At 42.3% G+C, this 14603-nt stretch overlaps 1 protein-coding gene across 1 annotated transcript in view; it reads right to left on the bottom strand.

Annotated features, from left to right (window-relative positions):
- Nucleotides 1-14603, bottom strand: part of ACAD11 (acyl-CoA dehydrogenase family member 11) — a 728164-nt gene that overhangs the window by 599187 nt on the left and 114374 nt on the right. The gene's annotated exons all lie outside the window — the stretch shown is intronic.

Here is a 14603-nt window from a genome sequence, read left to right as displayed (position 1 = left end):
AAATCAATTGTGTTCACAATTAGCCAATAGGAATCAGACAGCAGAGTGTAGTAGGTAACATTTCTGAGAAAAGCGAAACAGAGGATAAGAGGTGATGGATCAGATGGATCCATCACCTCTTACGCTCATCCGCCTCCAAATCCCTCAGGGTCAGTCTCTTCTCCAAGCAACGAGTTGGTGGTAGATCACTTTGTTCGGTTGGAGCCTCCCTCTGGAACAGCCTCCCTGCCCACCTGAAACTTGAGAACCATCTCCGTTTCCGGAAGCACCTCAAAACCTTTCTCTTTGCCGCTGCTTTTTCTCCTCCGTTCCCCTGCTGATTTCCTGGCTGATACTGAAACTGTTACCTGGCCACCCTCTGATCCCAGGCCCAGGTCACCTCCCCCGCCACCCCCACACTTGGGGACTGTGTTCTGTATCCCTACAGTCCCACTACCAGCACTTGACACCGGATGCCTGCACTTACCCTTTACTCTTGCACTTGCCACCTGTTGGCCTTACCTTTCTATTGTTATTTATTTTATTATCCCATGTACTGCACTGCCCCCTCTCCCTCCACCCCTTCACTTTCCCCCCTCCCCTTCCCATGCACTTGCGCGGTTTGAATGACACCTGGCCTAGTAGGATCATTGTCTGTCCTCCATCTGTTCCCCCTCCCTTGCCTCGTTGCGGCTTGAAACACTTGTGTAAAGGCGCGTTATAAATGCCATATCAAGGTTCCAGTGGAGAAGGGCCAACAGCTGAAAAGATCGAAAACGAGATTGTAAAAATGGGACACGTGGAACAGTAACTAGGAAGAGTCCAGCAGAGCGGAGAGGACGAGATTGAGAGTAAAATGAAAGAAGAGAGGCAAGATAATCAGCAGCAAGGCTACGTAAAGATTTGAATACTAGACAAAGGAAATTGACTTTCAACTGAGAGTGAAAGGAAAGCCATCCAAGGGAGTCAAGAGAAGAGGCGATAGAGTCACTATAAGATAATAAGCAAAGCGAGCGGATAGAGGAATGATAAATTGATTTGAGTGGCGCTAGACGAGAGCGAGGGAGGCCAAAGAGTAGAACAGAGCAGTAGAAAAGTCGAGAGAAAATGAGAGAAGAGACCAAGAGCTTAGTGGCATGAAACATGAAAAAGGGACGAAAATGGCAAGGTAACCTTAATAACAGACTGCAGCAGGTTAACCATAGGCCTTACGGCATGCTGGCAGCCCCAGAGTCGAACAGAGAGTAGGAAGGTTGTCTCTTGAAAGTTATACAGCACAAGCAAGCCTTTTGTGTGTAGTCAACTTCAACTCTACTGTAATAAATACACCTTACTTTGTCACCAACATTGGCGAAAGCGTGGTCAGTTTCTGAAGTCCTTCCCAAATCACGTAACCAAACCAAAGAAACGCAGAGTCCCATCTTACGGGCAGGACAGCACAATGCAAAAAGTGAAAAAATACATGTACATGATCCAAGCAGCGGTTCAGAGATCATTAAACAGAAAACTATGCTTGACAAGACACCCCTGGGTGCTGCGCTTAAAATGACGCATACGCGTGACTTGGTCCACCCGCAATATGAACAACAGTTTCATTAGAGGACAAACCTCTCAAGGGCACATTAGAGGCACCACCATCATATGAAACAGTTCAGCTACTACTTCCAAACCTTGGAAGAGGGTTTAGAGGAACTACAATTGGTTTATAATAAATGAATGGCAGGGCATGGACTTGGAACAGAAGATGCGGTCTACAGGGAGATGTCTGCATCTGTACAGAAGGTAATGAAACAGCCTCAAGGCTCCACAGGATGAGCGGGTTCGCCAACCTCCTTGACAGAGGCCAGTCTCTACCCCGTCTCACAATTCCACCCTTTCTCATAAATCCCCTTCCACCTGGGGGCAACTTGCTACCAGGAGGTAGTTGGAAAGAAAATCTGTGTTTTATTGTTTCAAACCAACACTGTTCTCTACTGATATTGGCTGTGGATGGAGGACCAAAAACCATCTCAGGATGCAAGGGGTGGCGTCCTTGTTCCCTGGAGACCAAATGGTAGGAGTGTGAGTTGGAAAATTCCTTCAGGTGTTGAAAAGACAGTCTGTCACGTTCCTGCTCATATGCCACCCAGCACCGCTACATGCACACATTCAGAGACTCACTTGCAAAGTTAAAACCTGCATACTGTCTCTGCATTTATTTACTTGTTTTACCGCTGCAGTTTTGGACCAATCTAATTGCGTGTTCCAATCCTGCTTTTGGGTTAAACCAGCAGAGGCATTCTGGGACATGTCTGCAGTCCAAAAGGCAGAGGGCTGGAGGAGGAATACTAAATACATTTGTTTGCAGCAAGCTACTAAGAGCTGCAGAGGACCTGATTGCATTCACCTGTTCCAAGCTAATGCAGGCTAGGCTGCAGAGAGCTGGAGAGCCCTTAATTAGAAGCCACTGCTAAGACTACTGAAGCCAGGGTTGGGATTAATTGAACACAGCTGCCAGAGTCTGTAATCAGCTCCACCCTGCTGGTTGGGAGTGTCTTTATAAGCTTGCTTTGAACAGAAACAGTTGTGAGTCAACTGCTTCCACTGGGAGTTTGTTCTTGTGCTCCTGTTACCAGTTTTTGACCTTTCCTGGAAATCCTCTTTTGGCCTTTTAATCCTGTTTCTAATGATGCTTGCAGCTCCCTCTCGAGTCTGTCACTGCCTTCTGCCCTGCTCCTCTGGACTCCCGCCTGACGGCTCTGCCGCACTCCACTGCCTTCTGCCCTGCTCCTCTGGGCTCCCGCCTGACGGCTCTGCCGCACTCCGCTGCCTTCTGCCCTGCTCCTCTGGGCTCCCGCCTGACGGCTCTGCCACACTCCGCTGGCTTCTGCCCTGTTCCTCTGGGCTTCCCGCCTGGCGACACAGCCGCACTCCGCTGCCTCCCACCCTGCTCCTCTGGGCTTCCTTGCCTGGCAGTCCTGCCACACTCCTCTGCCTTCTGCCCTGTTCCTCTGGGCTCCTTGCCTTGCAACCTGCCTGTTCTAGCTTCTGATTTCTTTCTCTCTTGCTTTTCTCTCTTCCTTGTTTAAACTCAGTTGTTTAAACCACAATATTCTACACAATGAAACTAAACAATTATATATCACATCATTACAAATACAATAATTTCATATTACGAAAATATACCACATTAAAATATGAGTCAACTATTCATATATTTATCTCACCTCATAAAAAATATTTTTTTTGTTTCGCGATATAAAATCTAGTTAATTCGTCCAAATTAATTTTACCTACATTAAACGTTCTTGCTTGCATCATTGTAATTTCTCATTACAACCCTCCTTTATTTTTAGTGTTCTTAGATAGTTAACAATTGCTAATCTTATAGTAGTTATTTGAGTGTTGTGGATTCGCAACCCGAGTTGTTCAGTTGTCAAGGAGATGCATGTTTCAAAGTATTTTTTGAATTGCTCAGTTCTTTTGCAGAGTAGCATGGGACATTCCACAACTATATGAATGGAATTTTAGGATCATTACAGAAACAACCGAAATTCTCATCTTTAGTAACAATATTACATTTTGCTAAATTACTTCTTGTATTCCACAAGTTAATCCTGAATCTTAGGAAATAATTTCTGGCCCTAGCACCAGGGAATTTTAACAAATAGTTTTCTGGGGTCCTAATCTTCTTTGCAACTATACTATGAGACAAAGCATGCTTAGTCTTTTGGCATACCTCATACGTGTTAATCCAGTCCCAAATTATAATTATTTCTTTGGCTTTGTTGGGATTTGTTATTAGCAGTTCTTCAGAAACTTCAGCCTTCAACAGAAAACACTCTACTTGTTTACGCCAAATACTTATAGCTTTGTGCTCACTTGTTCTTTTATATATATATATATATATATATATATATATATATATATATATATAGATAGAATACAAAATAAGGTATTTTTCTGTTGTGTCATAATACATTTACGAAAGAAACTGCATAGTCTCCACATGTACATACAATATAATGATGATAAACCCAATTCGTATCTCAACAGACGCATAGCCTTTGGTACATGCAGAGCATTCTTTCAATATTGGCCCTCCAATCTCAACCAGACCATCTCGTTTCTCCAATACCTGGCCTCAGCACCATAGAGGACAGTAGGAACTACCTTTTGACAGTAGAACATAATGACAGGTTTTAAAGAAAAGGTACAATATTTTTGATTTATGATGGAGGTTTGGGAAAGAGCAGTACTGATTTTCTTTTTAAGTTCTTCTAAGTATGGTATATCAGCCCTATGCGAATTCACATTCATTTGCAAATATTTATTTTGGGTTACGTTCTCCAGTGGTTGGAGCATAAGGGACCAAGAGAAACGAGATGCTCTAGCTTTTTTGTTGGGAACATTCTTCAATGTCTTTGTCTTGGATACATTTATGACCAAGCCATTTCTTTCCACATACTTTCCCAGTTGGTCTAGTAAGTTCTGCAGATCCCTGGGTGTTTTAGCAAGTGAAACCAGATCATCCGCATAAAACATCCAGGGGACCGCGTGTTGCCCAAGACGAGGTGCATCCGAAGTTACCCCTCGGAACTCCCGCACAAAATCAGCTATAAAATAGTTAAAAAGAGTTGAAGCCAACAGGCATCCCTGTTTCAAACCTTTATGAGTATCTATCGCATTCAATAGAGTTCCGTCCATTGTTAGACGTACTCGTATTGAAGTTTTACTGTGGAATTGTACAATCCAATGGTGTAAATACGCTGGACAAAGATCTTTGGCCAGTTTATTAAATAGTAATTTTCTTGATACAGAATTAAATGCGGTTTCAAAATCGATAAAAGCCATATATACCGCTTGATTAGCCTGTAACCCGTGTTGCTTTATAGCATTCAACACTTGTAGGTTCACAGAGGTACCTAAACCCACCGTGAAACCTGTCTGAAAAGGATCATTCAGTCCTACTTCCCAGGACCACTTATTAAAATCTCTTAGGACTAGTCGTGCAAAGATTTTCCCTGGAGCATCTAGTAACGCAATAGGCCTATAGTTATTAGGGTCCAATCTGTCCCCCTTTTTATAAATGGAGTCTATTATTGACTTTTGCCAAGAAGATGGAATTCTGTTGCTGTCAATGACTTGATTGAATACGGCTCTCAATATGGCAGCCCATGCCTCCGGATTCTTTCTTAACATAATTTTAGAAAGCCCATCCGGGCTAGGGGCTCTTGATTTGCTTAGTTTCTTGATATACATTATGATGTCACAGTTATCAAATATCAATTGTTCATTTCCCTTAGAATTATAATCTGGTTGTTCCTTCGGAATATGGGTTTCTGCATATAAGGAACTATAGTACTGGATCCATATTTCCTCCGGTACTACATTTATTTGTTTTATGGATTGTTTATTTCCATAAGTAGTTTTAATTAGGCCCCATACTAAGGCAGAGCTTTTAGAAGCTATTGACCGCAGCATAAGCTGGGCGCCTTTCAGAATCATTTCTGCTTTCTGTTGTTTAATCCAATTTTTATATCTGTTCTTACTTTTGGATATCATGCGAGCCTTGTTAATATGATTCTGACGCATAATGTATTGTACCTCTCTTCTGAGCTCTGCTTTCTTTTCTCTGATCTCATCATCATATACATGTTCATGTTGTTTCTGGTTTGCAAGAGAAGGCCGATTAGGTTTCCTAAATAAGTGTAACATTCCCACATAATCTCCCTCTGCATAATTCAAGTTTGGCTTTAGTATATCTTTTGGATATAATAAATGCAAGCAGCAGGCTGTCTAAATTCTCTGAGGTCCACTTAAAGCGGTTGCCGTTGCCTGTTAATTCCAGGTTCTCTGTGTATTTTGGACCAACACTTAGATCGGATCTATCAGGCCATGACCATGAAAGCTGAAGCATGTTTTCGATTGGTGTTTCACTTTTAAGGAAGTCACAAGGGAAAAGAGTTCACTGTTGGTGTAGATGTAATCAATTATGGAGACCAGGGGTCCTTGCTGCCACGTAACCTTAGGAGGGATATCTTCAGTTACAGCCCCATTAACCATATTAAAACCCCTCTCCTTCATCAGAGAGCTCCATTTTTCCTTAGTTTCCTTTAGCTTGCCCTTTTTCCCATTAAGACAATCCATGTTCAAATCACCTGCAATGATAACAAAATTGACAAGCGGGTCCTTATCGACCAGATTTAGACATTTCGTTAGGTCTTTAAAGAATTGTTTTTCCGTGATATCTATGTGATTCCAATATAAATGAATACAAGCTATAGTATGTTTATTAGATATAATTCAAACCAGCTGCATGAAGCTGTTCGGAGATGACCATGCTTCAGCTTTCATTCTCCTGGCCATTTTCACGGCTGTCAAAAGAGCCGCTTTTGGACGACCTTTGGCAAGTTTGATAGCTGGTTCTAAAATAACAATGGTTTTCCCACACAGGGGCAATGGTAAGCCACACTTCTTGCAATAATATTATATCATAGACTACCAATGTATTCATTGAAGTTGAGGCAAGATGTGAGTGGCCTCTTGTGTTCCAAGAGGCTAACTGAACCTTTACATAATTTTCCTAACAGCTACCATTCGTTTGTCACTTTGTGCTGTGAAAAGCTAGTTACCAGTCGTGCTTGGTTATCATTGGTTATAGAACATCTGATCGCCATTGGATCAACAAGTCTATCAATAAACCCTGTTCTTCCATTTAAGCTATTGATATGTCCATTGGTGACACTTGCAGGGTATGTTTTGGCTGCATTTTGATAATGGTTATTTTCTGTTATAGATGTTACAGCACAGTTATGTAACAAAAAGCCCAATTTATATATTTCATCTTTTACATGCAATATAGAGTATTTGACTAAGGCTGAGGACATCCAAATTTTTACAATGGATCTATCATGACCATCAATAAATTCTATTTGGGCTATGTCATCAGATTTCAACTCTCGAAGTACCGGAATAGATCGCAATATGTTTAATACAGAAGATCGATTTAGATCATATAGTCCAAACCTGTCACCTCGGCATTGCAGAGTTAGACTCACGTGTGTAGAGTCATTACATTTGTTGTGTCTGTTTTTCTGGAGAGCTTTCATTTCTCTTTGTTTGTTTGTTATTGCGTTGTTGCCACTTACTGGCATTTTTCTTGCTTCATCAAAAGTGACATTATGGGGAGCTTTTTCCTCATTCACTTTTGGGATGTGTCTCATGCTCATGTTTATTTCGCTCTCTGAGAGCTTTGTTTCACTTAACCTAGTATTCTGAAAACTTTGCGAGAAAAAGATGCCCATAGATTTCATAATCTCCTCGCGTCTGTCTTCTAAGGTCTGAAATGGACAAACTTGGGATTTATTCTCGAAATCTCTCTTTTGTTGATCTGATCGATCTGTTTGCAGCGTAGGAAAAGATCTCAAACCACCCGTTATTTGTTCATTTTTCGTTACCTCATTAACTAGGTTATCTAAAGGTTCATACCTCAGCTCTTCAGTCAATGGGGTTTTATTTTCACGACAGACTAGCTGTATAGGAGGTGGGATGGTTTTACTTCTGTTGAGAATGGTATATTTCTGGACAATAGCTGCACTTTTTTCTTGATTTCTTTTGTCCGTTAAAGTTATTTGTTTTAGAAATTGACGCGAGTTTTTATTCTTATGTATTTTCATTAACTTTTGGTTTTTAGTTTTTCTTGTCTCTGGTTGCTCTTTTAGCAGTTGTTTTTTTTCCCTTTTTTAGTCACACTGAATATATTATACGTTTCATTATCATTAGATGACAATAATTTGTTAACATCTTTTTTTTCAGTGTTTTTCTCTCCTGTTTCTTTCCTTTCTATTTTCTTTTCCACTTCCACCTCATCCTGATCAATAATTTCAATAGTAGCTTTGTCATACAATACACAACCATCACCTACCTGGTGGCCGTCTTTTCAGAACATTGGATTTTATCCCTACCATACTTTGGCTGTTTTGGAGACTGTTGAGTAAATGATATAGACAAAATAGAGGAGTAATGGGAACATTCCGGAAACATCACAGGAGATTGCGATAGGTGCTCCACATCATCCTCTGTAGTTGTTTGTGCATGTATTTCCTCCTTGTCAATAGGGGCTGTAACATCTGATAACTTATGAGGGATCTCATCTTTGTCATTCTTTTCATTCGGTACGCTACACTCTAAAGGAAAGCTGTTAGGTATTATTGCAGGCTCGGGATGTACAATTATCTCTGCCATTAATTTGGGGTTTAAGGGAATAGCAAAATCACCCAATAGATTTTGTTCGGAAAAAGCAGCAAGCAGGGAATCTGACGGCGTACACAAGTCAATTGCAAGTTCGCTTGCCACAGACTCGACAGGGATAGCCGCTACAGCTTGAGAATTTTCACTTGTAGGTTTACTGCTGTTTTTTTTTATTTCACAATTTTGTTCGGCAGAATCTTTGGCAGTACTACTAGCGAGGCTTGTTGAGCCATCAGAATAGAACTTCCTTATATCGCTTGTGTGAGACAGCGATCTACCCCGCGAGGCTCCCCGCGTGGGGGGACCATTCATGTTTCGTTTGGGGGTTGCATGAAAATCATAAGGGTGATCAGTAAGTGGTTCAATATCCGGCATTTTTGTTCGTAAAGAATACAATCTGACCATTGGAACGTTGAGGCAGATGTCAATAGAATTTGCCTCACAAGACACAAATTATATATACAGCCCTATAGAGAGGTCTCTAGGACTCTATAATGAAGGTTTTTCACAATTACACAATACGTTTTTTAATTGTCAAGGTCAGTTATGATATGGTCTCTTGGCCACTCACCGATATCCGTTCACTGTTAACAGTGAACAGTACTTCTTGGTACTTCCGGGTGCGCAAGCAGGTGCGCTGCACCCTCGGATCTTGAAGCTGCAGTGGGGCGGATTAGGGGAGTGTTTTAGCAAACTGAGCAATCACAGTAAAGCTGCAGACGGGGAAAACACAAACACAAAAGAGGGTGGGCGTCAGTAATCAAAACACACTCGTGGTCCTCTGCGTAGCAGGGGACTCTGCTTAAAGTTCAATTCTTCAATTTAACTACAAAAGAAAAATTACTTGAAGGTCAGGCAGTTTGTGTGTTGCTTAAAACGACGTCCTCCTCAGCACTGGGCTCATCAAATGTACGAGTGTTGAAGAGCAATGCAAGATGCAAAAACGAAGGATAGCAGAAGAGCACTTCACAGTGAACAGTACTTCTTGGTACTTCCAGGTGCGCATTAAACCTTGATATTTCAAAAATTGATCCAAAAGCCTCAGCCATTGTCAGGTTTTGGTACCAATATAATCGAAGAGGATCACTCACTAAGATTTTTCAATTACGCCCGTTCCAACATTTTCTTCAGATCTTCTCAGACCATCTACATTCTGGTCTCAGGTAGGCGATATGTTTTCAATCTGATCATTTTCCTTGTGGTGCTTGGATTGTGTATTACACCTCATATCTTTCCTGGATGAGGTGAGACTGCATCAGGATCTCTCTCCAGCAATTTCACCAGTTCTTTGTGGCTGCAGGTAGGAAGACAATGGAATTGTGACCCCATGAACCTACATTGGTAAGGGAGTCTCTCGGGTATTGTTGTCATAGAATGCCAGGAGCTGATGGTTAATGTTTTCTCGCCAGGTTTTCAATTTATTGATGTGGTATAGCTGGGATTGATTTCTTTTATCAGCCAGTTGGACGTTTATGCAAGGCGGGACCCAACCTCCATGGTGGCGTATGGCTGATCTGACTAGTAATGGTTTCTGGGTGATGGGGATTAGTACTTTGTCTCCAAATTGAAAGGTGCACAGCTTGGCATCTCTATTGTAGGCTTTCTCCTGGCATGCCTGGGCTGTTTGAAGATGATTTTTCGCCGGGTTTTATAACTTCTTCATGTATTTTGTACTATGGAGCGATTGCTCGTCTGTCGACCCTCTGGCCCTTCCCACCCATCTCTCATGATATCGAGTTCATCCTGTGTGTTCCTGCCGTAAATCAGTCCAAAAGGAGAGATTTAGCCCCCCCATCAGCTTGCACATGTAACTGCTGCACTGTTCTGGGAGTATTTCCATATGGAAGCAAACTCTGCCAAAGAGAATATTGGGTATAATAAAGGCTTACAAGCATGTACTTGTTCCCCGTTCTGGAAGGCTCTAGGGGCCCCATGATATCCATGCTGATTCAGTACAATGCAATCTCTGTGGTAGACAAGAGTTGGAGGGGGCACTGGTTACATCATCTGGTAAAGTTTTCTAGCAGATTTGTCAGACTGTGCAGGACTGTTTGATCAGTGCGTACATGCAAGGCAGTAAAATCTGATGATTAGGCTTTCCTGCATCTTCACTAGGCCCAGATATTCATTGGTCAGATTCCACCTTCCGGAATTGCTTCGGGACAAAGAGCTGGTAATAATTGTTAACTTCTCCTCTTGGATTTACACCCACTCGGTACAGGAGCCCTCTCCTTTTGGTGTAAACAATATGGGTGTGGGGGAGGGGGTCTTTAAGGTTCAGCTCTCAGTTTTGGAGACCAAGTTCTTAAGAGCTTGTTGCATAAGATCCGTTCTCTATGCAACTTCGAACTCTACCGATGCAGGGCCTGGACCTCCTAGGGGATGGTTGTCTTCTGTGGTGGGTCAGAAGAAGGAGTCAGGCACTTGAGGACATTCAGTACTCTCTTTAGTAATATTAAAGAATAAGGTCTACCTCTCCCTATGACTAAAGGGGATACCCTACCTATCTAAAGAAACTAAAAGGTGTGTGTCAGTTGTCAGGAAGTCCCAAGTTACTATGTCCTCTGTCCAAACTAATCCTAACTGACCATACCACTAAATATACCTAAAGTAAATAGGCCAAGAGAATGTCTATTCTTCCTTTGGTAGTCTCTTTTTTTTTGGATAGTCTTTTTATATAAAGGTTTTCTTTTAGATTATAAACGTATTAGTGTAATCTCCTTTGATAGCCTTTCTCATCAACTCTTGTAGTTCCTCAAGATAACTCTTGGATCTTGTGCTTTTTGTGGTCCTTTATAGTACTTTTCCTTACATTAGTTCCTCACATTGCTGCCACCACAAATATGCTCTTCACAGTTTGCTTAGATCTTTACAAATGATATTTACTTGCATTTCCTCTCAGGCTTTCTTTGCCAATGATACTCTGTCTGAGGCTCATTGTTATTTTATTCTGTTCAATTGCGAGCCTTATCGCCTCTTTCTAGTTATTTGTTTCAGGTTTACACTTTCTCCAGGCATGAACTTGAATGTATAGGGTGTCTGCCCTTCCTCCTAGGGGTTCTCTTCCCAGTCTTTCTTGGCTCCCCACCTGGCTTGTTTAAATCTCCCTCTTATACCTTGTTGACCTCCTTTGTTAACTGGAGTCTTCAATAATACTTCATCCTCACATTGGGACGAGTTCCTCTACTCATATACCCCCGGGCTTTCCATGTTCCAATAATTTCACTTTCTGATTATTTCGTCCTTCGGAATGGGACAAGTTCCTTCACATAGATAATGATTCCCCTGCGGCCTCCCGTTGTTCCCCTTTCCCCTGGTGTTAGGAAAGATTTCCCCTAGGTGCATGAATATGAAAAACTGGCTCCATGAACAGAAGAATCTAACCAAGATATGCCTGCACACATTAGTCAAATAATGTTCCCTCCCCGCCCATGACTCCTAAACCTGACTCTACCACATTTTTACCGTATAACTCCAACTTCGGCCCCAGAAACACATTAAGATACTATCAGACAACCTTGACTCTTTCTCTCTCGGCTCTGCGGAAGGTTATCAGACTTGTACCTACATGTTTTATGTTTGTTGTAACATGAATAACGTTCATGCGCCAACATTTCTGTTACTTATTGCGCCTTACCAAAGCGTCACCCACACGATATAATAATCGAACTACCAGCTCAAATATCGGATACTGACTGTAAGTAAGCACGCTACTTGGATGCGTAACCTTATCCCATACTTCCTCTTACTTATGTCACGCAAGTGCTTTGAAGCAGCCACCTTGCAAGTTAGCGCATTATAAAACTTAAATATTCATTTGCCCTCTAAAGATTTTGAGAAGACAAATGTGATGCTCAGTGTCTCCTATTTTAGCATTACTAACATGACCCTATAAGTGGAGAGCAACATTGCAATATCATTTACCTTTCCTACATGGCATAATGGGTATGGACTATGCCTCTGATTATTCGTCCATAGTATCAGGACACCGGATATTCAGACAAAAGATTGCTTTTCACACAATCTGCATTGTTTCCAAGTGTTCAGAGTTCCTTTGGGCATAGACCTTCACACATTATATGGTAACATGCTTACATACAAAAACAGTTTCACCGAGTTCTTGTGTAATCCTACACAGTGATATAAGGGTGAGGTATGTTGCAAACAATCTTTTATGCACTGCAAAATAATTGTGTACATGCGGATTCATTACATTCTTAAAATCCACATCATATGTTGAGGCATTTAAATATGCTTTGCTTGCAAAGTATTGTGGGTCTGCAAATATCCCAGTGAATGTTTACTGCTAGAATCCCTTACTTTTTACAGTGCTCTGTCAACTAGTATTGGAGGCAAGCACAGGGGCCGGGGAATGGTATGGGTGGAAGAGTAAAGGTCATCACTCCTTGTGGGTGATGAACAAAGCAGCACATTTCAAAAACCAAGGCAGACGTTTCGGTAGTACACTGAAGGATATGTGTTGCATGTTTGCTAAAGGATAGGAAATTCTAGTACCCGACTAGAAAACAGCACCTTCTTTTTCTTTCTATGCTCAGCTGCTGAGGGCTTTTCAATATAACCATGTGTTCTGTGTGTATCGTCTCTAGCATCCCCTTGCGTCTTATTTAAATGATCACAAAGTCTGGGACTGGTCGAAGAGCTTTCTTTATACTCACATATGACACTTTATTTTAGCCTATGTGTTTCGAAAACGATTTGTAACGAATTGCAGTGGTTCGGAAGAGGAAATTCCTTTCCAAACTGTTCTGCAACGATAGTTCACAAAGTGGCTTACCTCATTAGTCAATTGCACACATGGAAAAAAAATGTGCGCACAACAGCCAACCAGTTCTGCACATAGAGAAAAATAATTAAGAGGGAAAATTGGTGGCAGCAGTTTACATTTAAAGTATTTTAATTAACTAAAATGCGTTTACCACGTTTGGCTCAAGACTGTGGCCAGCGCTGAAAATGGCCGTGCCACGAAGTCTTTTGTTCTATCCTTTGGCCATTGCCTTCCCCCAGGTTGAGTGACCTGGGTTTTCCTTATTTGGGCATGCAGCCTCCTGCTAAAACCGCATCTTTCACAGGCTCCTGCATGTCACCTGTGCTAGTGCCCAGGAAGAGGGTTGGGACTGTGTGATCCCAATCCACACTACTGGTGCCAGTATGTCTGGTAGGCCTGATTGACTGGAACTACCATGGGCCATGATTGGCCCACACCTGGCGTCAAAGCACGAGAGCATATATTAAATCGGCTATCCCAGATTTGAGCGCAAAACTAATCTTGGATAAGAGAAGGGGCTCTGCATCCATTTCAGGTCGATCACCTGACGTTCAAAACGAACTACAGTAAGAACCAAGTATCCTGAATCGAAAGAGCAGGCACATGGAACCACCAGTCACGTGCTGGAAGGTTTGGCACCCTGACCCCACCTTTGTCCCGTCGGACCCCTGCTTTTGTATCAATCACAGAAGGCCTGCAAGGGCGCTTCAACCCTTTGGAGTAGTGGGACCAACTACTCTTGGCAGCTCCTGCTTGCCCTCGAAAAGAGCCTCTTCGGAGGTGTTTCTGGGCCATCTCGCGAACGGACCAGCCCGAACCCGGGGTATCTTAAAGGAGCGATGCTGTCCTGTGTTGACACTAAAGACTTTTGCTGTCTTGTGCTCCCGCTAAAACGAGTAGTCCTTGCTGACCTGGGTCACGATTTATAAAAGATCATCCTGTCCCGCAGTCACTGAGGCCGGAGCGAAGTGTAACTGCAGGGGTTGAACCTACAAGCGACCTGGCCTAGACTGGCAAAGTTTGGCCAGGACTGTGTCGAGGGTTGGAGAGTACTTGCATCATTTACCGGTGGGCCCCTGGCACATCGATTGTTGTAAGGTCCCTGAAAAGATACTCACTTTAGCTAGGATAGCCTGCGCTCCCTAGCTATTCCCGAAACTCGAAGTCGCCCTACCTGCAAGGGTAGACCCTCCTCAAATAATAGGACACTGTTACTCATCACCGCAAGCCCCTTTCTAAACTACTACAGCTCCCCGGAGAGGACCCGCTTTCACTTTTACGAACGACTGTGCGTTATTAATGCACTGCTGTAGTTTTGGACATAAGGGTCACCACTTCGTAGGGCTGGACTGCATAAGTTAGAGATCAACTCTGAAGAACTGCCTAATGCGATATTTGTGTTAACTTACATCATGTAGCAGGTTGTGTTCTCCCACTTATCCACATTAGGCTAAATGCATTTGTATAAATGGTAAATAGTGTATGGCGTGTGTGGTAACTATTATTACTGTGGTTTATTTGTGTTTAGTTATAAGGCCTATGATAATGTATTTTTGATATACACTTGTCCTACAGTATTTTGTGGAGTTTTAGTGTGTGTGCTCAT

This window comes from Ambystoma mexicanum, chromosome 2q, assembly GCF_040938575.1.
Source record: "Ambystoma mexicanum isolate Mex_15411 chromosome 2q, UKY_AmexF1_1, whole genome shotgun sequence".
In the NCBI taxonomy this organism is placed as follows: Eukaryota; Metazoa; Chordata; class Amphibia; order Caudata; family Ambystomatidae; genus Ambystoma; species Ambystoma mexicanum.
The sequence above is the reverse complement of the archived record's forward strand: the minus strand, read 5'-3'. Positions and strand labels throughout refer to the sequence as shown.